Here is a 22,380-nt window from a genome sequence, read left to right as displayed (position 1 = left end):
AAAACTGCGCCGAGCTTGCGAACATTCCCAAGAGATAGTGGCAGAAGTGTAAAGAAATTTGCAAAGGCATCATTTCTTAGGAATCCGGACTTGGGCATTAATTGGAGGTGAGTTTTGAAATTAGTCTCACTTGTGGGTGAATTTATGGTGAATTGCAGGCGTCTTTTGCCCCATTTTCATCTTGTATAGTCATTCTAGAGAATCTAAAGCTTTTTTTATTTTTCTAAAGCAATTCTAAGACTAATCTAAAATGTGAATCACAAAAAGTTTGGGGGGGGGGGAGGTGGGGAGGTTATGTATTTTGTTTTGTTTTGAGAGATACCTTTGTGTGTGTGGCACTTTCACTCACAAGATATCTCATGGAGAACTCTTTCTAGCCACCTTTTGCATTTAGTGGCATCGCAAGTATGGACCTCCATCACTCTTTTTCCAATGGAAGCCTCATGTGTTTGGTGCCACTGCATGGAGAACTCTTTCTAGCAACCTTATGTGTTTGGTGCCATTGCAAGTGTGGACCTACATCTCTTTTTTCCATGGGAGCCACCTTATGTATTATGTGCCACTGCATGCATGGACCCCCATCACTCTTTTTTCCATGGGAGTAGTGTAGATATGGAGGTCCTAGACCAAGGCATGCACAACTTTCCTTGAGCTCTCAAGCCCTCATCATGATGCTAAAACTCCATTAACTAGTGGGTGGCCTTACTCATACTAATAGTAGGTCCCCTAGTACTGGGGATCTTGAAGAATTCCATCCAAATTGCATCACTAGCAAGTTCACATGCACAAACCTTGTCCCAAGGATGGAGATCTCTATCCATTTGAGGAAGTTCCATGAGGTGTCTTGAGGCACCTCCTCGCAAATAGAGAACTAGAATCTTTACAAACCACTAGAAGCCACCCAAAGAGTGCCCATTGTTGGGGCAACTAAAATTTGGGACAAATGGACAAGGATGGCTAGAGCCTTTATAGACACACCACCCACTCGAATACATAAAAAAAATTCAAGCACCCATTGTTTGGTACCCCTTTACAAACTACCCAAAGTGGGGCAAGTTAACATACACAAAGCAAGCACAACATCACGGTGCACTCTCGATGAGGCAAGAAGGAACCAAGAAACAGATTGCTCATGTACAAGGCAAGACTATGATATTGACATCCACATAGTTAAACAACAAGAATATCCTCTTGAGATGTGGTAGGGTCGTACATGCACAATATGCCATTGGCACATTATAGATGAGTGCCAGATTTGATGGCCCGAGTGTGGCTACTCTATGCATGAGTTTTTTCTTTGGGTGTTTGTACATGCCACCTCTGTATGTAGAGCTTGTCATATGTTAATTCTAAGTCATGAGGAGACCAACTCTGTGTTGGAAATAACCAAGTAGAGGGTACGCATAATGGAAGATAGATAGAATAGCCTAGGAACTCACATAGTGGTGTTAGTGGTGAATCCCAAACTTCTTTACTTTGTGTGCTCAACATACATGTGCAAGCTAGTAAATACACAATTATTAGATAGAGATTGTTGGCTCTATCCCACGGCTTCTACAGGAAGAGTTGGGTATTCTCAATATGCAGGGTTCCAAGGCTTTTTGTCACCTACAGATATATCGGGGTTTTCGTTTGTAGTATGTGTAGCTTAGGACCTTGACTCATATTCCGGTGAGAGACATAGGCTTAAGTGTGGTAAGCAAACATAGTGCATGCATGTGTAAAAGGATTGTGCATCATCATGGTTGAGGTAATGAAGGCTTTCGCCTTCATTGGTGGTTGCAAGGTTTAGGAGGAGTTTAAGGGTTATAAGGAGATTCCAAGGTTTAGAAGGATGTTCCAGGGTTTAGAAGGAGGATCCAAGGTTCACGGTAGAGTACATGGTGGAGAACTCATCTCCCTCATATATGATGGAGGTTAAGGATTTAGGGGGAGCATAGGAGTGGGAGAGGAAGAAGGTGTAAGAGCATGGGGGAAAGAAGAGAGAGGAGGGAGGAGGAGGATGGAGGAGGAGGAGGAGGAGGGGGAGGAGGGAGGAGGAGGAGGAGAAGGGAGGAGGAGAAGGAGGAGGGAGGAGGAGAGGGAGAGGATGGGTTGCAAGGTTGGAGGAGAGGGGAGAAGGAGTTGCAAGGTTAGGACATGCTTTTGGACGTGGAGTGCAAGGAAGCATGGACACTTGAGACAATTGCTTGAAATACCAAAGTAGAACTCAACACAATGCCCCAAAGAGTGTGGGCTTCATTCCATTATGGGGTATTTATACAAGTTGGAGAGCTTCTCTCTCTACATGTAGGAATTGTAAGACTTTCTCTCGCTACATGTAGAACTTGCATATAGAAGTTGCATGTAGGAGTTGCAAGTTGAATGTAGGAGTTGCATGTTGCATGTTGCATGTAAGAGTTGCATGTAGAACTCGCATGTAGAACATGCATGTAGGAGTTGCATGTAGAAGTTGCAAGTAGAACATGCATGTAGGAATCGCATGTAGGACTTGCATGTAGGAGTTGCATGTAGAAGTTGCAAGTAGAACATGCATGTAGGAATTGCATGTAGGAGTTGCATGTAGAACTCGTATACAGGGATCACAAAGTAGAACTTGCATGTTGGGGATTCCTAAGAGAGGTTATTCGTAGCCTTATGCAAGTACAAGTAGAGCTTTGCCACTGCTACTCTATGCACACATTCTATACTATCTAAGTTCATGTTGGCACATAGACAACATACTCCCGGATCCATTTTATTACCCATCCTCGGGTTATGGCTTATTGTTGTGAGCACGTAGCTGGATTACCATGCCTTTAGTCCAGTCATTGTGGAACTTATGTCCTGCTAGTCGATCCAGCTTTAAAGCCTTGGAACCATATAATTTTTGCTCAGTTTCTAGGTAGCTTGTATCCACCATTTGTTCGAACAAAGATATGTGGCATGCTTCTAAGAAGATCACTCTTTGATAGAGTCGGCTTGTAATAAAAGAGAAAATGAAAGAGAAAAAAAAAAGGTAACAACATGTTTTGAAAATAGAAAAGAAGACATACCTATCAAGCAAACCAACACTTATGTCGTCATCAATGCCTAATCATGGAAAAAGAGTCTCATCATTTTGGGCCCCGCCATCATGTAGTATGCCACACATTTGCATTGCTTCAAAAGAATGGGGGACCTTTTGCAAAAGAAACCAGGCCAAGGTTCTCAAGTTAGTAGCAGACATTCCAACAACCGAAATGTTGTTGTTCATTTTTGCTACACCAGATGAGAGCTCAGGGGGGTCACTCATCATATGTAACCCTAACACGTGAATTCAACAGAAGGATATTTTTTATTCCTAAAATTTACAGAAATAAATATACATAAGGGACTATTTAATATAGTTTTGGAAAAAATTTACAGATTTGTATAGAAAAGGGGTACATTTTATTAATGAAAAAATTTACAGATAAGGGATTTTAAATATAGGCCTTGAATGCACGTGATATAGAGGGTTTATACATAGTGACCCCCCCGAGGATGAGAGAAGATTATAACATGCAATCAAAGAGACATAGTCAACGTCCTTTAACTCAATTTCTCGACAATGGGTGTGCTATGGACCCACCTATCAATGCAGCATGGTTTGATAATCCATTAAGCAACTTGATAGAGCAAAGGGGGTTTGTACACTCTGGTTTCCCTCCAAACCTACTGCGATGAACTTTTCCAAAAAATGTCATTGTTGTCGACATTGGTTTCATCCAGCAATGGCCATCATACTTTTGCTCCATGTCGTCCATTGCACTCGCTCCATGCGTCATGGGCAGTATTTCAAACGCAACGTTCCCAACATTGTCAGAACTTCCATCAACTTCTCCACTGTGGTTGAATTGTGCAACAGTTGATGAAGTAGTCCATGCCGTTCCCCAGAAGACCTAATGTATGACAACATGCTAATGACTGCTTGAGGACCCTCCATTGCGGCTATTATATCATTATCATCATTGATCAGTACTGTGCCATGGCCTCCTAATGGTTGTTCAACATGGCTTGAACTCGACCTCGAGCTCGAGCTTCCTGGGCTAGCCGTGAGATCTATTGTGGGTGTAGCTTGGGCAATGGCTTCCTTCCCTCACACTCGAAATGATGGGTCCAACTCGCATGGTCTCTACCTCAAATTGGATGGGCTTTGGGTGAGATCTATTGTGAGCGGAGCATGGACAGGTGCACTCTTTCCTCTCTCCAGCACATAGTCACGCAACAACTTCGTGCTCAGCATGTACGACTGCCCCAATCCACTTGCCTAAATGGCTTCCACTTGCTTAGTTTGCAGGCGACCATTTACATGTGTGATGGCCATCACACGAATGCCCTTGCCTATCACAGGGTCATCCTCACTTAGCACAACGATTCTGCCATTTGCATATTGTATCATTGGCTCTGACAAGAGGGAGTTCAAATAGATCCGCACTTCGTTGAGGTTGCTAGACCCTACACCGGTTGGGCCCACCATTTTAAGAGGGATCTGAGAGAGAAAGAGAGAGAGAGGGAGAGGGGGGGTTGTAAGATAGGGTGGAGAGAGAGACGAACAAAGAGCTAGGGTATGGAGAGAGAGAGAGAGACAGAGAGAGAGAGGATGGAGTGTGTGTGTGTGTGTGTGTGTGTGTGTGTGAGTGAGAGAGAAAGAGGGACAGAGAGAGAGAGAGAGGTGTAAGATAGGGGGGAGAGAGAGATGGACAAATATCTAGGGTATGGAGGAGGAGTTGAGAGAGAATGAGAGCATGAGAGAGATGTGGGGGGGGGGGGGTAGGGGGTCTTTATATAGTTGATGCCTGACAAATAGCATTCAATGATTATTTATTAATGCAAGAATACGTGTAAGGGTGAAGATTCCATTTTTTGTAAATTGTTTGTTGCCAAATATTTTAAAAAACAGCAATAGCCCCCCCCTCCACCCCAAAAAACAAAAAAGCTTTTAAAAACCCTCAAAAAATGAGAATCTTGGCTCTTGGCATAGCAATCGCAATTATGCAACAACTCGAAGGTGTAGTTGATTCGTGTGAAAGGCAAGCAAGCCTATAGAAAAACATGAAAACTAGTAAAAAATCATATAGAATTTTTGCCAAATAGTAAAACAACCAAAGGGCAAAGTTGGCACCCACAAGTGGGCGCCAACTTTGCCCTTTTTTTTTGTTATTTTTATTATAAAAATTTAAAAGAAATTAGATTTTTTAATTAAAAAAATAAATCTCCAAAAAAAGGGTGAAGTTGGTGCCGAGAGGAGCGTGCCAATGCCCTCCTTTGGGCGCCAACTTCACCCTTTTTTTGGAGATTTAAAAAAAAATATTTTAAAACCTATTTTATTTTTACAATTATTTTTTTAAGATTTTTTTAAAAAAAAGGGGCGATGTTTGGCGCCCAGAGGCCCTCCTTTGGGTGCCAAACATGGCCCCTTTTTTAAATGTTTTTCTTTAAAAACTAGTTTTCTTAAATAAAATAAGTTTTTTTTTTAAACAAAAAAAACATGCTTTTGGGAAAAGCTATCCCCCCCCCCCCCCCCCCCCCCCCAATGACACTCACTTTGTGAGTGAGCTATCAAGATACCCCCCCCCCCCTCTCTCTCTCTCTCTCTCATTGAGGTTCACTTTAGCTCTTCTATCATGTCCTTCTTTCTTTGCATTAGCTTAGAGTGAGCTTTGTTGGATTTTCCTGAACCCATTTTACCAAATTGTTGGAATAGGGACTTGATGATATAGCCCAGCCCGATGATGAGGGCATGCATCCGACGGGTGGTACGACTTCTACGAGAGGAAGATTGCATGGTCTTACGGGTGCTACTTCAACGCAAGGGGGAGGTAGATGAAGAAGGGCAATTCGGCTCGATCCCTCATACTTTACTTACTTTCTCACCTCTCCTCTCTCTCTAGTCGCATACCTTCTCCTCTCCCTCACCTCTCCTCTCTCTCTAGCTACATATGTTCTCACCTCTCATCTCTAGTCACATGTTTACCCTTTCTCTCTAGTCGCATACCTTCTCACCTCTTCTCTCTCTCTAGTCGCATGTCTCTCTCTCTCTCTCTCTCTGTCTCTGTCTCTGTCTCTCTCTCTCTCCATTCCTCTCCTCTCTCTAGTTGCATACCTTCTCACCTCTCCTCTCTCTCTAATCGTATACTTTCTCCTCTCTCTCCTTGTACTTTCTCCTCTCTCTCACTCCTCTCCTCTCTCTCTAATCGCATACTTTCTCCTCTCTCTCCTTGTACTTTCTCCTCTCTCTCACTCCTCTCCTCACCCGTGGGGGGCATGGCTACTGTCGAAACTCCTTTCTCTCTCTTCTTTCTCTCTCTCTCTTCTCCTCCCCTTCCCCTCTCTTCTCTCTCTCACTTGGGGGTCGTGACCACCAAGACTCCTCTCCCCCTCTCTCTCTCTCTCTCTCTCCCCCTCCCCTTCCCCTCCCTTCTCTCTCTCCTCTCCCTCCCTCACTCCTCTCTCGTCTCTCTCTCTCCTTTCTCTCTCTCGCTCCTCTCCTCCCCTTCCTCGCCCTTCTCTTTCTCACCTGGGGGGCCGCGGCCGCAAGGACTCATCTTTCTCTCTCTCTCTCTCCCCCCCTCCCCTTCCCCTCCCTTCTCTCTCTCCTCTCCCTCCCTCACTCCTCTCTCCTCTCACTCTCTCCTTTCTCTCTCTCTCCTCTCCTCCCCTTCCCCTCCCTTCTCTGTCTCACCTGGGGGCCGCGTTCACCAGGACTCCTCTCTCGCTCTCTCTCTCTCTCTCTCTCTCTCTCTCCCCCCCCTCTCTCTATTCTTTCTCTCTCTCTCTCTCCTCCCCTCCCCCTCTCTTCTCTCTCTCACTTGGGGGCCACGTCTGCGAGGACTCCTCTCTCTCTCTCTCTTCTTTCTCTCTCTCTCCCCCTCCCCTTCCCTCCTCTCTCTCATGCTTCTCGCTCCCTCACTCCTCTCTCTCTCTCTCTCCTCCCCTTCTCTTCCCTCCTCTCTCTCCCTCCTCTCCCTCCCTCCCTCACTCCTCTCTCTCTCCTCTCTCTCTCTCCTCCCCTCCCTTCCCTCATCTTGGGCCACGGTTGTAAGGATTCCTCTCTCTTAGGGGGGAATGAATGAAGGCAAGGAAAAGTATATATAAGAAAAACTAGGGTTTCCCTCCTCCTCTCCTATTGGCTCCCCATTCCTCCCCTCTCCCATTGGCTCCCATTCCTCACCCTCTCCCATTGGACCCCCATCCCTCATCCCAATCTTCCATTGGCCCTCCCCCCCATCCATTTCTTCCTCCTCCCCCATTTCCACCACTCCCATCCCACATTTCCACCACGCCCATGCTCCTCCCATTTCCCCATCCCACCTCCCATTTCCCAAAATCTCACATTTCCCCATCTCACCCTCCTCTTTTCCATTCCCTATTAACTCCCCCTCACTTATTCCACTCCCTTATTATCCTACTCCCCTATTACCTCTCCCTCTCCCATCCCACTCCTCCCCCCCCACTCTCACTTCCAGTTCCCATTACTCACTTGCCGTACAAAGACAAATTTTTATACTATTTTGCAAACTTACATTCTAGCAAAATCACAGGTGTCAAAGCGAGCCTATCATGGTCATATAACAACTGTGCTTTTATTCAAGGGCATATTTATCCTCATCAACAAGCTTATTTTAGTGTTTATTTCAACACAATACTCAAGGTATGAAGTGTATGATCTGTCGATGAGGTGCTTGCTTTGTTGTATCAAAATTGCTTGCCACACACAAACACACACACATACACACATACCGGGAATTTGCTAATAATATCGCATCTACATTTCTTCGATGGGTATGATACTTTAAACATGCCTTAAAACTATTTACTTTAAGGCTCGTGCAAAGTATCATGACCGTCTGATATCATTTATATTGTTAGACATGCATATTTTTCCATTTTTACATCTATATTAAAAAATACACATCAATGTGCTGCTATCACATGTGCATTTGTCTGATCGGTACTATACATCGTACATGCCTTAAAATTATTTACTTTGAGGCCCATGCAAAGTATCATGCCCATAAAACACCGTTTGCATGGTTGGGCATGCATATTTTCTCGTTTTCCGCCACATCTCATATGTGAGTATCAAAAAAATAAGCCATTGAGTGCTTCTATTGCATGTACATTTCTTGGATGGGTATGATACTCTGCACATGTCTTAAACCTATTTATTTTAAGTCTTGTGCAAAGTATCATGACTGTCTTATATCATTTTCATGGTTGGACATGCATATTTTTCCATTTTTCAATACATCCCATAGATGAGTATAAAAAGATATGCATTGGGGTACTCCTATCGTATGTTCATTCATCTGCTGATGGGTATGATACTTTACACACACCTTTAAACTATTTACTTTAAGTCATGTGCAAAGTATCATTCCCATCAGACACCATTTGCATATGGATGGACTCATATATTTTTTTGTTTTCCATCAAATCTCATACATGAGCATAAAAAAAATACACATCCACATGCTCCTTTGGCATGTGCATTTGTTTGATGGATACCATACTTTGCACATGCCAATATACTGGCGAAATTTTTCATAAATTATTTTTAAAAGTTTCAAAGAATTGGCGAATTATATCTTTTGTTATGATTTTTGTTTCAAAACTTGGCTAAATATTCTAGAGCATTTAAAAAACTTTCAATTTTCACAAATATACTAAAAATTAGTTATATTGAAAACTCTATCTTTTCCGTTTTACATAATTTCAAAATACATGAAATAGCTAGATTTAGGATGCTGTAGAGTATGCAAAACATAAAATTGTTTAAGGATAATGAATATCTTTCAAATCCAATGCGGGAAGAAAATTCTCAAAGTCTAGTCTAAATAGTCCAAAAAAGCTAATTATAGCCTTTTCTTTTACTGGTGTACTTGATGTTGTAAACATGTTTATATTAGTGCCCAGTGATGTAGAAGGTAATAAGAAAGATGTCATTTTTGTATTTTTCTCCAAAGCTTGAACTTTCTTCTTTCTTCCCATGATAAGTACCTGTTTCAAAAATTATGTCTTTATTAGTTGAGCATAAAATAGAACATAATTTCTTTTCTCTAAACACATGCTGAAAAAATAGCATAATACTTCTTATCCTTATAAAATTATGTGCACTTCAAGTGCATTGCAAATCAAGTATAACACATCTTTCAAGAGAAGAAATACTTTAATTTATTTTCATACAAATCTACTATATGAATACAAAATGAATACAAGTCCACCACATGAATACAACAACAAGATATTTTTGTAAGAGAGTATATTTTCTATGTTGCTAGCTTCAAAGCAACATTCATCTCATCAAGGGGCCGCATTGCTAGACTTGCATTACATCCAAATGTTGATAGGATAATATAGGTATCCATAAGTGCTATTCTCTCTGTAGAATTCTCAGTCATCATCTTTTCAAAGGCATGTTTTTTAATACACTTTAATAGTGCACTATCAGGCATGTGGCAAGAAAGTTCAAAATACCCAGCTGCATCTTCCCAAAACTATATAATCTCTGTAATTATCCATCCTAATGCATATATGTCTGACTGAGGGCTATACATGCCTCTCCTAGAAAAACATTGAAGCTCAGGTGCAAACCACTTCTTTCGTGCATGCTCTTGCTCTTTCTTATGCTTCCTTTGTGTAAATTGTTGGTCAGTCTCTAGAGATGTCTTCTTCATATCGTTAAAAGCTTTTCTAGCCTCTGAAGAAACTAGTGTCATCCCCCAATCAATTATGCCAACTCTACATGCACCATTTGCTATGAAATCTAATAGAATGTTACCAGGATGTAAGTTTGCATGAATCCATTGACCCTTATGTAACCTTGCTAATCCAGCAATGAGTGCATGTATAATGTGGTGCACATTTGCACTAAATTAGTTAATTTGCTCTATTTGCTCCTTGTGCATACATCTTCCAATGTTCCTTGTGCCCTTGCCTTCATTTCTTTGCCTCTTTTTAGGATGATGTCAACATAGCGCCTAAACCTGCCTTGCTCATATGGAAAAGTTCTCATGAAATGCATCAAGCTACCCCATTTAAATATGGTGTGATAGTCCACAAGGGCTCTTTGCTGCAATAAGAGGAACAAGCACAGGATGCCGATCTATATATTGTAATAATCCTGGAGCACCTGTGAGTTGTACTTTGTAGACAAATCAATATGTGTTAGAACCTATCTTTTCACCAACTTGGATCTCATTTTTAGTTATGTACATCATGAAGGACACATTGCTTATATGACTTGCCCTGATCTGTAGCTTTTGAGAATCACTACCTTGCACTTTTCGCCTTTTTCCATTCAAAATCCTTGCACTTTCTTCTCCAAGTGCTACTTCCTCTGCCCTTCCGAAAGCAATTGCTGACTTTTTCTCCCAACTTGCAGCTAGTATGGTTTTCACATCCGACCTTATAACCTTTGTCTTATTTTTAGCCTAGAAGGAATTCCGTAAATGCATCTTTGCCTCGTTAATATCATTTGCAAAAGTTGGGTTCCTTGCACATGCTTCATGAAACCAAGCCAAGACATTCCCAATGTTGCTCTCTACCCATAGCATAACATCAGTGTCCCATTTTGCGATCCCTACAAGGTTTTTCCTATTGGGATCCAGCTCTACTTGATGCCTTGTATTCAAAACAACTTTACTCTTTAGAGTATGCAATCTAGAAGTGTTTTCTATGGTCATCTCCATCTCCTTTGTACTCATGTTATTTATCTATGCAAGAAGCTCATCTCGAAGGACCTAATTGACATACTTTCATTGTGCTTTAGATAACTCAAAGTCAATAGCCTTATGCTTAGATCCTTCCATCCCTAAACCATATGCAGGATCAAAACAAAAGAGCATTCAAAAATAGTTTTAAATCTAAGAAATTGAACAAATTTATCATAGCCCAACATACATGAAATTGGTATCAACTTATTAAAAAAAGAAGGGTCACATCACATCATGCATACCAAACAATAATGCATATGCATATTCACAACATAAACTTTTAAAAAACAAATAAGCATATATTTCTTTAGGTTGTCAGCTAGATCTAAGGAACTTGGTCCTAGGTCATGGTGCCTCTTAGCCCCCTGCCTTGTGAGTGCAGGAACCAGACACCACTTACTGAACCAAGCCCTTCTTTCATGTTTGAAATCATAATATTGTACTACATAAATCATGCCAAACCAATTTCAACTTACTCTATACAAAGCACCAATAAATACATTAAAAAAGAAAGAGCACATCACAGACAATGATGCATATGCATATTCACAACAAAAACTTTTAAAAAATAAATAAGCATACATTTCTTTAGCTTGTCAACTAGATCTAAGAAACTTGGTCCTAGGTCGTGGTGCCTCTTAGCCCCCTGCCTTGTGAGCACAGGAACCAGACACCACTTCCTGAACCAAGCCCTTCTTTCATGTTTGAAATCATAATACTGCACTACATAAAGCATCCCAAAACAATTTCAACTTACATTATACAAAGGATCAATAAATACATTAAAAAAGAAAGAGAACATCACAGACAATGATGCATATGCATATTCACAACAAAAACTTTTAAAAAATAAATAAGCATACATTTCTTCACCTTGTCAACTAGATCTAAGAAACTTGGTTCTAGGTCGTGGTGCCTCTTAGCCCGGGCCTTGTGAGCACAAGAACTAGACACCACTTCCTGAACTAAGCCCTTCTTTCATGTTTGAAATCATAATACTACACTACATAAAGCATCCCAAACCAATTTCAACTTACATTATACAAAGGACCAATAAATACATTAAAAAAGAAAGAGCACATCACATCATGCATACCAGACAATGAAGCATATGCATATCCACAACATAAACTTTTTAAAAATAAATAATCATATTTTTCTTCAGGTTGTTAGTTGGATCTAAGAAACTTGGTCCTAGGTCATGGTGCCCCTTAGCCCCCTACCTTGTGAGCGCAGGAACCAGACACCACTTCATGAACCACATGGACCACTGCCATCTTGAGCAGAGAAATGAAAACCAGTCTCTAATGGGGTGGAGACAGGCTTACAATCCTCCATTTGAAATCTCTGTAGATGCTACCCAATATACTTCGATTGTGACGTCACAATTCCCCCCTCAAATCAAGCAAATTGAATGAACAAATAGTAGTGCAACTGGCAAGATCAGTCAGACAACCCATCCAATGTGCCTGAGTGTACTACTGTCCACTATCAAATGGTACATCAAAAGCCAAGTCCAGAGGCACAAGGGCCTTGCCAACTGTGCAACAGAAAGAATAGAAGCTTACCAGGTGAGTCTGTGGAAGAAAGACAGCAAATGTCCACCAAAGAATGACCAAATATCAGCCCAGAAGCTAAGAAAAGTTAATGACAAGCACGCAGCCTATATGTAGCAGTCAATAGTGACTGAAAATCAGCAAATGGTGACTGAATATCACTCCAGATGCCACCAAAATCAATTCGTCCAGCAAAAGGTAGGATTCTGGTGCAAGATCTGAGTGTCTCGGGCACAAATCCAAGTGGAAATGAACTAAATTCAGAAAAAACAGTTGCTGCAGTAGTAAATCTCAGATTTGAATGTGTATTCCAACTCCAAGAAGCAAACCAATCACTCAGGGAGAGATAAAGTTGTTGTCCAATGTGAAAAATAGCAAATAGTTGCTTGAAAAGAGGTCGCCCTAGCCAAGAGAAGCCACAAAGCAGGTCGCCCAGGGAAAGAACAGCTACAAGAAGTGTCGCCCAGATGTAACAGCCACCTACCCAATGCCCTTAACCACACATGATGCATTGTTGGCACATGTCACGGAACCCCCCTGTGGGGCATCAGCAAGAGAAGTAAACAAAGTTTTACAGGAGGTAATGTGCTTAGAAGCACCACTGTCAAAGAACCATGTAGAAGCTGAAGCTGCCATACAAGCATCTGAACCTATATCATGCACTAAAGGATTGTAATGACATTGGAAAATGTATCCTCTTCCTACATTCAGCAATTTCATGGCCTGGATTCCTACAATAATTGCACCTCTTTTTCTTCTTCTGATCACCCTGAGAGGATGAAGAAGAAGGCTGATTATTTTCTATATTTTTAGGGGAAGCTTTCTAAGATTTTCCTTATTCCTGTCATTGGCTGCAAATGCCTGATCTAAGTGCATACTGGCATTCCGATTCACACGGCTCTGCTCCTCTTGCAATAGAAGTGCAACCGACTAAGCAAAGGAATAGTAGTTGGCTTTGCCCATGGCAACCAACCTCAAGGTAGTGGCAAAACCTTGGTAAGAGTCAGGCAACCCATCCAATGTGCCTAAGTGTGCTACTGTCCACTGTCAAATGGTACATCAAAAGCCAAGTCCAGAGGCATAAGGGCCTTGCCAAGTGTGCAACAGAAAGAACATAAGCTTACCAGGTGAGCCTATGGAAGAAAGACAACAAATGTCCACCAAAGAATGACCAAATATCAGCCCAGAAGCTAAGAAAAGTTAATGACAAGCATGCAGCCTGTATGTAGTAGTCAATAGTAACTGAAAATCAGCAAATGGTGACTGAATATCACTCCATATGCCACCAAAATCAATTCGTCTAGCAAAAGGTAGGATTCTGGTGCAAAATTTGAGTGTCTCGGGCACAAATCCAAGTCGAAATGAACTTAATTCAGCAAAATACAGTTGCTGCAGCAGTAAATCTCAAATTTGAATGTGTATTCCAGCTCCAAGAAGCAAACCAATCACTCAGGAAGAGAGAAAGTTGCTGTCCAATGTGAAAAACAGCAAATGGTTGCCTGAAAAGAGGTCGCCTTGGTCAGGAGAAAAGCCACAAAATAGGTCGCCCACGGAAAGAATAGCCAGGAGAAGTGTTGCCCCAGCTCAAATCTACCCTGAAGTGCAGTCGCCCAGCTCAATGAAATAGGTAGATGCAATCTTTCACGATAAAAATCCACGAGAGTGCTCCAGATGGCCAGAAAGGTAGGCGACTTACTGAAAAATAGCTCCAAAAGTAGACAACTAGCAAATGATAGATCCATGAGAAGCTTGCAAGCGGGGGAAGACCAAGAACCAAGGCAAAGCCTGCCCTGATACCACTGTTGGGTGGAGTGGACAACAGAAGCAAAGGAGATGGAGGCAAGAAGCAAAACGTGCTGCTGTAGTAGAATAACTAAAAGTGTTGGAAAGTACAAAAGACTACACCCAATATGATGAAACCCTAAGATAGGTGTCCCAACACAACCAGGTGTCATAAAGGTTACATGTACTAGTTAACTAGTTAACTGTACTATGTAACCTAAAGTCTAATAACTAGACCTACAATCCACATACCAAGGAATGAGCGGTACCTATGGATAGCCCATAGAGTATCCTACAATAAGAGCTTCTTCAGATTGTCTATCCCTACCAACATGGAAGATGCAAGTCTAATGGTCGACCACTGTGCTCAAGGGAGGGAGGCAAATGAAAAAGAAGTGCTCTTTTTCCCAACTCCATACACGAGTCTGCCGACTTAGTGATCAAGCTCCCGACAATCACTCCTCAAAGGCCTATTCGATGCTATTGAAAATTTTGCATCTTTTGCTTCTTGAATCGATGCATCATTTTCTGACTTTATAGGCACAACAGCAACACAACTATCACTTTAACTACTACATAACAGGATCTGAAGCAGCCGAGTAGAGTACAACTCACCCCTTCTGAGATTTATTATTGTGACCTCTGCGGTAAATGCATGAAAAGAAGTGCAAACAACCAGTATGCTTGTAGTGCCATGGAACACAATTATGAGTTCCGATTGTCGAGGTTATCAGGTGGTTGGGATGGTTAAAGCAGGCTCGATTACAGGTAGCATTCCCACTAAAAATGCAACCCCACCGGATTCGATAGTGACAGTGGGAAAATCTAGAATCATGAGTGCACAAATTTTGAATTAGGTAAGGAATAAATAAATATGAGGGCATTCGGATAGAGAAGATGATGGGAAAGTTGTGCTCAAGAACCAGTCAAGCTCGCACAATTGGCTGATTATTCCATTCCCGGTGGTGATTGAAAATTTGAGAATGCATTACGATTAAAGAGATGAAAGAGCCCACAGATTTCAAAATGGACCAATACGAAATCATGGGGCGCATTTGGCTTCACAATACTGGTTTATCATAGGCTTGAAAAGAAAAAGTAAGGGGAGATGCACCACATACCACCCAGAATTGTGTGAGGGTAAGGCTCGCAAAGCTTGAGGGTTGATGTCTGTCTCACTCACAGAAGAGGCGCAAGTCGCATCCAGCAAATACTGTTGTGCCAGATCAAAGGATTTATTTTTCCACTTCCTGCGAGGATAATTGTGCAGCTTCACGACGCATAATCCCACTTCCTGCGCAGGACATGCAGCTTAGATGAAAGATGGTTGTTCCCTCGGGAAGTGGTGGAGAACTGAAGGGAGCACACAGAATGCTGATGTAGGAGTGAAAAGGCTCTACACCGTGTATCGATTGGCTCCAATAATTGCCAGCAAGTCGAACCCATGGCTCCTACAAGCCTTGCCTCATCTCAACTGATTATGACTAGCTCCCCTGTCACGTACTCTTGCTGCTGCTACTACTTCTAGAGATATTGTATGCAGGCCTTCATCCTGACAAAATAATCTAATCATAATGTGACGCTTAAGGGTGGCCATTTTGGAAGATTGCTGCAACGAAGCTCATCAAAGATTGTTTGCAATGAAGCTTACTGAATATCTTCCTGCTCTCGAGATTCTGAGTCTTTGAAGGAGTGCTTGAAGACTTGGGTCGTGACCATGACGACCTGGGCAGGCAAAAAGGATGCTGACCTCGTAGATGAGGTCTAAAAGTGAGGGAGAGCTGAGAGGAGAGAGGGGTGGCATGAAGCTTGTCAGTAGAGCAAAATTCAAGAGAAGAAGATAAGGTTAACTAAGGTCCCTCATTAACAACTAACACTAACTTAAACACTAACACATCTATACAAAACTCGACCAACCTATGGGGCCCCTCCTAAGGAGGAGGTGATGTCGGCATGCAATATAAGTACGTCAATTTAGTGAGTACATGTAAGGGTTGTTGGGGTAAGTATGATTAAGGGCTTGCTCTATGGTGCATGTGTGCATCTAGGGGAGTCACATGTGTGTTTGTGTGTGTTGTAAAGGCACATCAAGTGCTATGATGTGTCGTGTGTGACCTAAGTGATGATGTAAGACAAAGGCAATCCCAGTGATGTAGGGATTGATTCCCACTAATGTAGGGGCTGATTGCCACTATGTAGGGAAGGTATTACCTTCTCCCCCTTTCTATAAGAGAGAGTCCTCTCTCTCACAATCATAATAGAGATCTACCATCTTTCTTTCATTGTGCTCTCACACCTCTTGCAAGAGGCATCTATTCTATCCTACGGGATCCTACAAATGGTATCAGAGCTTTAGGTTCTAGATCTAGCCTAGCCTAGCATTAGATTCTTTCTCTAGCCTAAGCCCTAGTTAGGTGCCACATCATCATCTTCTTCCTCACCTCCATCTTCCACCTTCCCTTCCAAAATCGACTTTAGAAGTGAGAGTTCTCTTCAAACTCGCATTCTCAGCTTCTCATCTTTCAGGAGAGTCTTCCCAAGGTCAGGGCTAATCTGCAGAACAAGCCATATGCGCTATCTCGCCATTTTTGGGGCAGCATTGTCTGAGGAATCTGCGTCAACCTTCTTCCTGATTCTCACTGTAAATAGATGGCTTAAGTGTACTAGATGTATGAGAATGCTTGAGGGGTAGATTTATATTTAAAGCCTCTATTGCCTGGCAAGTTCTTTGCATTGTGATAAATTTCTAAACATATAAATGCATAGAAGTACATGTTGGGATATCTCAAGGTGTATGCCTCAGGCACACCTTATGTTTCTATGTGTGAGTGCTAGAGGCACAGTTAGGTGCCCACAAGCACAGTTAGGTGGTGGAAAGCCACATAGGATGATTGAGAGAATCTAGGAGCAGATTGAGGAGATGATTGTGGAGCTCTGAAGTCATCAGTGATGTCAGTGAGCTTGTATGAGGTGCCTACTTAAGGACCTCACTCTTCTTCATTCCACAAGCAAGTATTCTGATTTTGTGTACAGTCTACTCTTTCCTTTCAGTATTCCAACATGGTATCAGAGCCCTTTGATCCCCCTTGAGCCCATTTCTGCCACATCATCTTCTTCTTCTCCATTTTCCTCTTTCTTCCCAAAATCTTTGAGAGCTTGGTTCTCCACCTACAGATGACCATGGCCCAAACCCTCTGAGCTGGAAACTCCTCTAGTATGGGCAAACTTCCACCTGCAAGCAATTGAAGAAAAAATGTATGTGGTGGCTGCCATTCTCCAAACAGCGAATTTCTTCTGTTGCTCAATACTCCCTGCCTGCTCCGCCATTGCCTGAGCCCTCTTAGGAGTAGATGGGCGACCTCAAGACGAAGATTTTGAGCCATTTTTCAAGTCATTTGGTTCAGTAACGAGGGAGAAATCGTCAAAACTCAGTTTCAGATGGTGGCAACTCTCCCGGGCAAAAGTGCGCACCATTTCGTCCAACCTCTGTGCTGGACCCTCTCTGGTATATGAGCTTTCTTTTGCTTTAGAAAGCCCTCTTTTCCTTGCTTTGAAGAGTGAGCTACAAGCCCTCCAATTTCAGCTCTCTAGTTTTGACAGTTTTGACAAGCTTTTGAAAATGATCCTACATAAAATGCTACTCTAGCATTTCTGTTCTTTTGAAGTTTTTAATAACTTCACTACAAGTGTTGCTTCAGTTTTGTTTTGACTTGCTAGACCTGGTTTTGATTGGAAAGTGTTTATATCATCCACTTCTATGAAGCATGTAAGAAGAAGCATCATTGTTTGAAATCTAGTCACTACTATTTGCTACATTAAGTGCTCATATTTTGGAAGTCTTTCAGTTATTTTTGCCTTGTAAGAGAGATAGACACTGCCCAATATCTGGGTTAGATCTTGAGAAGTTCAATGGAAAGGGCTTCCATACATGGCAAATGAAGGTGAAATTTGCATTGATGCGGGAGAACTTATGGGGACTTGTCAAACCCACTCCTACCGCTTCTTCTACAGCCTCCAATGCTGGAGAATCCTCAACACCGACACGACCGGCAAGGGATCCAGCAAGAGAAGAAAAGGCATATGGTATCATTGCTCTTGCTTTGGGTGATGATTATATACACCATATTTCTGACTTGGAGTCTCCTTCGGAAGCTTGGCAGAAGCTAGACATGATTTTTGGTGCAAGCTCTCACATCTCTAAACTATCACTTAAAATCTCTTTCTTTGAATTAAAGATGGCAAGTGATACTACTTTAGCTGCTCATGTCAACTATATGCGGAGTCTTATGACTCAATTAGCTTCTATCAACTCTCCTATCACCCCTGATGATGCTATGGCAGTGTTACTTAAGAGTATGCCTGAAAGTTTTGATCACATTGTTAGCACTTTGAAGAATCTTCCCAATCCTAACCTTGAAGGCATTATCTCTGCTCTCCAAGAAGAAGAAAGGCATATGGAGCTAAGGAAAGGCAATGACACTGCTTATGCTGTAAAAGTCAAGAAGGGCAAGTATACTCCTTGCAATCACTGTGGAAAGACAAATCACCTTTCAAAGGACTGCTTCAAAGTTAATCCATGCAAGCACTGTGGCAAGAACAACCATCATGAGAAGTTTTGTAGAGCTAAAGCAAAGACAGAAAATGCAAATCTACTTATAGTTAATGAGCCTCCACAAGATGAGGCATCCTTTGAAGATTATGCATTTTAAACACATCTCTATGTATGCTCCAGATCTCTCTTTTTATGTCAAGGTACTCAGCCTGGATAGTCCTCCAAAATGAATGAAAATAAACTATTGTTTTTTGTGTGTTTTGTAAACACCTCTGGTCACCTTATGATGTAGGCCATGTGTATGTTTTGTTCCATGGTACCTCCTGCAGACATTGTGTGCATGTACATGCAGGGGAGATAACCATTGGAAGGTCTTTTTGTATCCCTTTTGTTTACCTTACACCCATGGGAACCCTTGCTAGCATGAGAACCTAGCCATAGATTTATCCTTGACCACCATGAGATGGCATGAGAAACTATGAGACTAGATGTATCCTTGACATAGCCTGAGGCATTCCCTTGAGGGGGGGTTTGTTGGGATATCTCAAGGTGTATGCCTCAGGCACACCTTATGTTTCTATGTGTGAGTGCTAGAGGCACAGTTAGGTGCCCACAAGCACAGTTAGGTGGTGGAAAGCCACATAGGATGATTGAGAGAATCTAGGAGCAGATTGAGGAGATGATTGTGGAGCTCTGAAGTCATCAGTGATGTCAGTGAGCTTGTATGAGGTGCCTACTTAAGGACCTCACTCTTCTTCATTCCACAAGCAAGTATTCTGATTTTGTGTCCACTCTACTCTTTCCTTTCAGTATTCCAACAGTACATGATAAAATTAAAGTTAGATTTTCACACACACAACACACATACACACAACTAAATATAAATGCATAGAAGTACATGATGAAATTAAAGTTAGATTTTCACACACACGCAACTAAATATGTGACTTGCTGCATATTCACTACTCTAGTTCTATTGATTAATTTAGTTGAATTTTTACCTACTTTTTGCGATCATAAACTGCGACTAAAGAAATACTTAAAATATCTAACAAGACACCTTCTACCAAGCCATTATAGAAAATTTCATTCTTTAATTTTGTGTCATTTTAATCATTTGATTATTCTTGCTAAGAATCTACTTGTTGTTTCTGTTTACCTATGTATGTAGTGTCCTTCCATGTTCTTATTGAAGATAGGAGCATGAAGAGATATATCCCTACTATATGACTTGATGAGGGGTAGACATATTGATAATGATGGGCCTACCATAGGCTTAAGTTAGCCAAATGTACACTGGATATAAGGGCACAAGTCTTCTTGATTGCACAAGTCTTCTTTTGGTGCTTAATTATATAGATCTAGCCAAAATTTTAAATTGTGTATATAATATGTTGGCAAAAGTTTCCAAATAAAACTTTGGCAAATTTTCATGGACTTTATTTAGAATTTTATAAACTTAAAGGCTAAACCTAGCTCTTTTTTTAATTTTAGTTTCAAATCGTGGTGAATATACTAAGCTTTTATTTTTATAAAAGCATATAAACTTTCACAAGCCATATAAAACTTTCGCTTATTAACGAAACTAACATGAAAAAATCATCCCTGGTGGTATTTACTTGTGTGCAAAGTGGCACACAAGTATCATAAGTACTTACTCGGATAATACACCTAGGAGCATGTTTTTTTACGGTTGTGCATAACAATAGGGGCGAAACGGTGTATAATGCATGATCGACCATGCAAAGCATATCCTATGGATAAGATACTTTGAATGCACCTCAACATAGGTGGTATTAAGGTCGCTCCAAAGGAACTGACATAGGCTTACAGCCTGTCATCCCATATTTGGACAGCATGTCCAATCCATACTACCTCTACAAGAGCTGTATCCCACTTGGTGATCTAATCACCTCAATGCCCAAGAAATAACATAGCTCTCCCAAATCCTTCATCTCAAACTTCTGCTTCAATAGCATTTTCACGTGAAGGATATCTCATCATTATCACCTGTGATGATCAAATCATCAACATAAATGACAAGCAGCATAATACCTTTCTCTATTTTTCTCACATAAAGTGAGAAATCTGCCTTGGAAATCTGAAAGACAATAGTTACAAGATACTATCCTATCTTGTCAGACCATGCTCTAGGTGCTTGCTTCAAGCCATACAAGGCTTTCTTCAACCTGCAAATGAACATAACCTGGTGGCTGCTCCATAAAGACCTCTTCTTGCAAATCACCATGCAAGAAGGCATTCTTTACATCCATCTGATGTAAAGACCATCCCTTTGATGCAGCCATAGCAATGACTGCTCTTACGGTTGCCATCCTTGCAACCGGACTGAATGTTTCTTCATAATCAATGCCATATGTCTGTGCATACCCCTTGACAACTAATCTTGCCTTGTATCTGTTCACAGAACCATCTGCATTGTGCTTCACCTTATAAACCCACTTACAGCCAATTGCATTCTTGTCTTTAGGCAAAGGCACCAATTCCCATGTAGCATTTGCTTCCAAGGCATCCATTTCTTCATCCATGGCTTTCTCCCATTTTTCTTTTCCCATGGCTTGCTCAAAAGAAGTGGGTTCTGGTTCCTGTATCACTTTGACCATATAGGCATAGTGAATGGCTGTAAATCCATCATATTTCAGCCTACTATCCACAGGATACCTAGCTCTGGTAGACATGCGCAAAATAGGCTCACTTCCAGGTGCTCTCAAAACATCCCTGGTCTTCCTTACTCCAGGTGTAACAACAGAAGGAATGCCCAACTCATCATCAATGCTCTGTTCCAGAGCCACTAGATTCACCATCCACATAAGAGTGACCTGCATTCACATCAAACATGGGCTGATCTACCTTCTCTTTTCCTTTTCATGATACCTGCGTACCACTATCTGCATTGCTTTGAGGAGATTCTCCTGATCTCAATCTACCTATCCATGGCGAAGTATGTGAACCACTGCTAGAGAACACTGTAGGTCCACTGATATTTTGTGACTGCTGCATTGAATTCTGTGCAGCATTACCATTTTGTGCATCTACATCAATCATCACATTTATTGGTTTATAGCAGCTGCTTATCTCATAAAAAACAACATCTCTGCTCACTATAAACTTACGAGTAGAAGGGTTATAGCATCTATACCCTTTCTGCTGCAGAGAATAACCAATAAAGATGCACTTCTCAGCTTTTCGATCCAACTTGGACCTCAACTCATCCGGCACATGAACATAGGCAATGCAACCAAAAATTTTCAAATGAGAAATATCTAGTTTCCTACCAGTATACATCTCCTCCGGCATCATGCCATGTATTGCTACAGTGGGAGTCTTGTTTATTATGTAAACTGCTGTAGCAAGTGCTTCAGCCCAATAATAATCTGGAAGGTCTTTTTCATTTAGCATGGCTCGAGATACCTCTCCAATCTGCCTGTTTTTCCTTTCTGCAAGTCCATTTTGCTGTGGGGTATGACTGCATGAATATTGCTACTTTATGCCATGCTCTTGCAAGAACCTTGCAAACTCATTTGAGAGGTACTCTCCCCCTCCATCTGACCTTAGGCATTTTATTTGTAGGCTTGTTTCTTTTTCAACCATAGCTTTAAAAGCTTCGAAATGCCCAAACACTTCACTTTTCTTTTTCATAAAATACACCCAAACTTTTCTACTGTAGTCATCAATAAAAGTGACAAAATAATGACAGCCTCCAATAGATGTAGCTTTAGTAGTCCACACATCAGAGTGGATTAATTCCAATGGC

Source organism: Dipteris shenzhenensis, chromosome 17 (assembly GCF_047967505.1).
Source record: "Dipteris shenzhenensis isolate YYH24624 ecotype China chromosome 17, Dip_SZ_1.0, whole genome shotgun sequence".
In the NCBI taxonomy this organism is placed as follows: Eukaryota; Viridiplantae; Streptophyta; class Polypodiopsida; order Gleicheniales; family Dipteridaceae; genus Dipteris; species Dipteris shenzhenensis.
The sequence above is the reverse complement of the archived record's forward strand: the minus strand, read 5'-3'. Positions refer to the sequence as shown.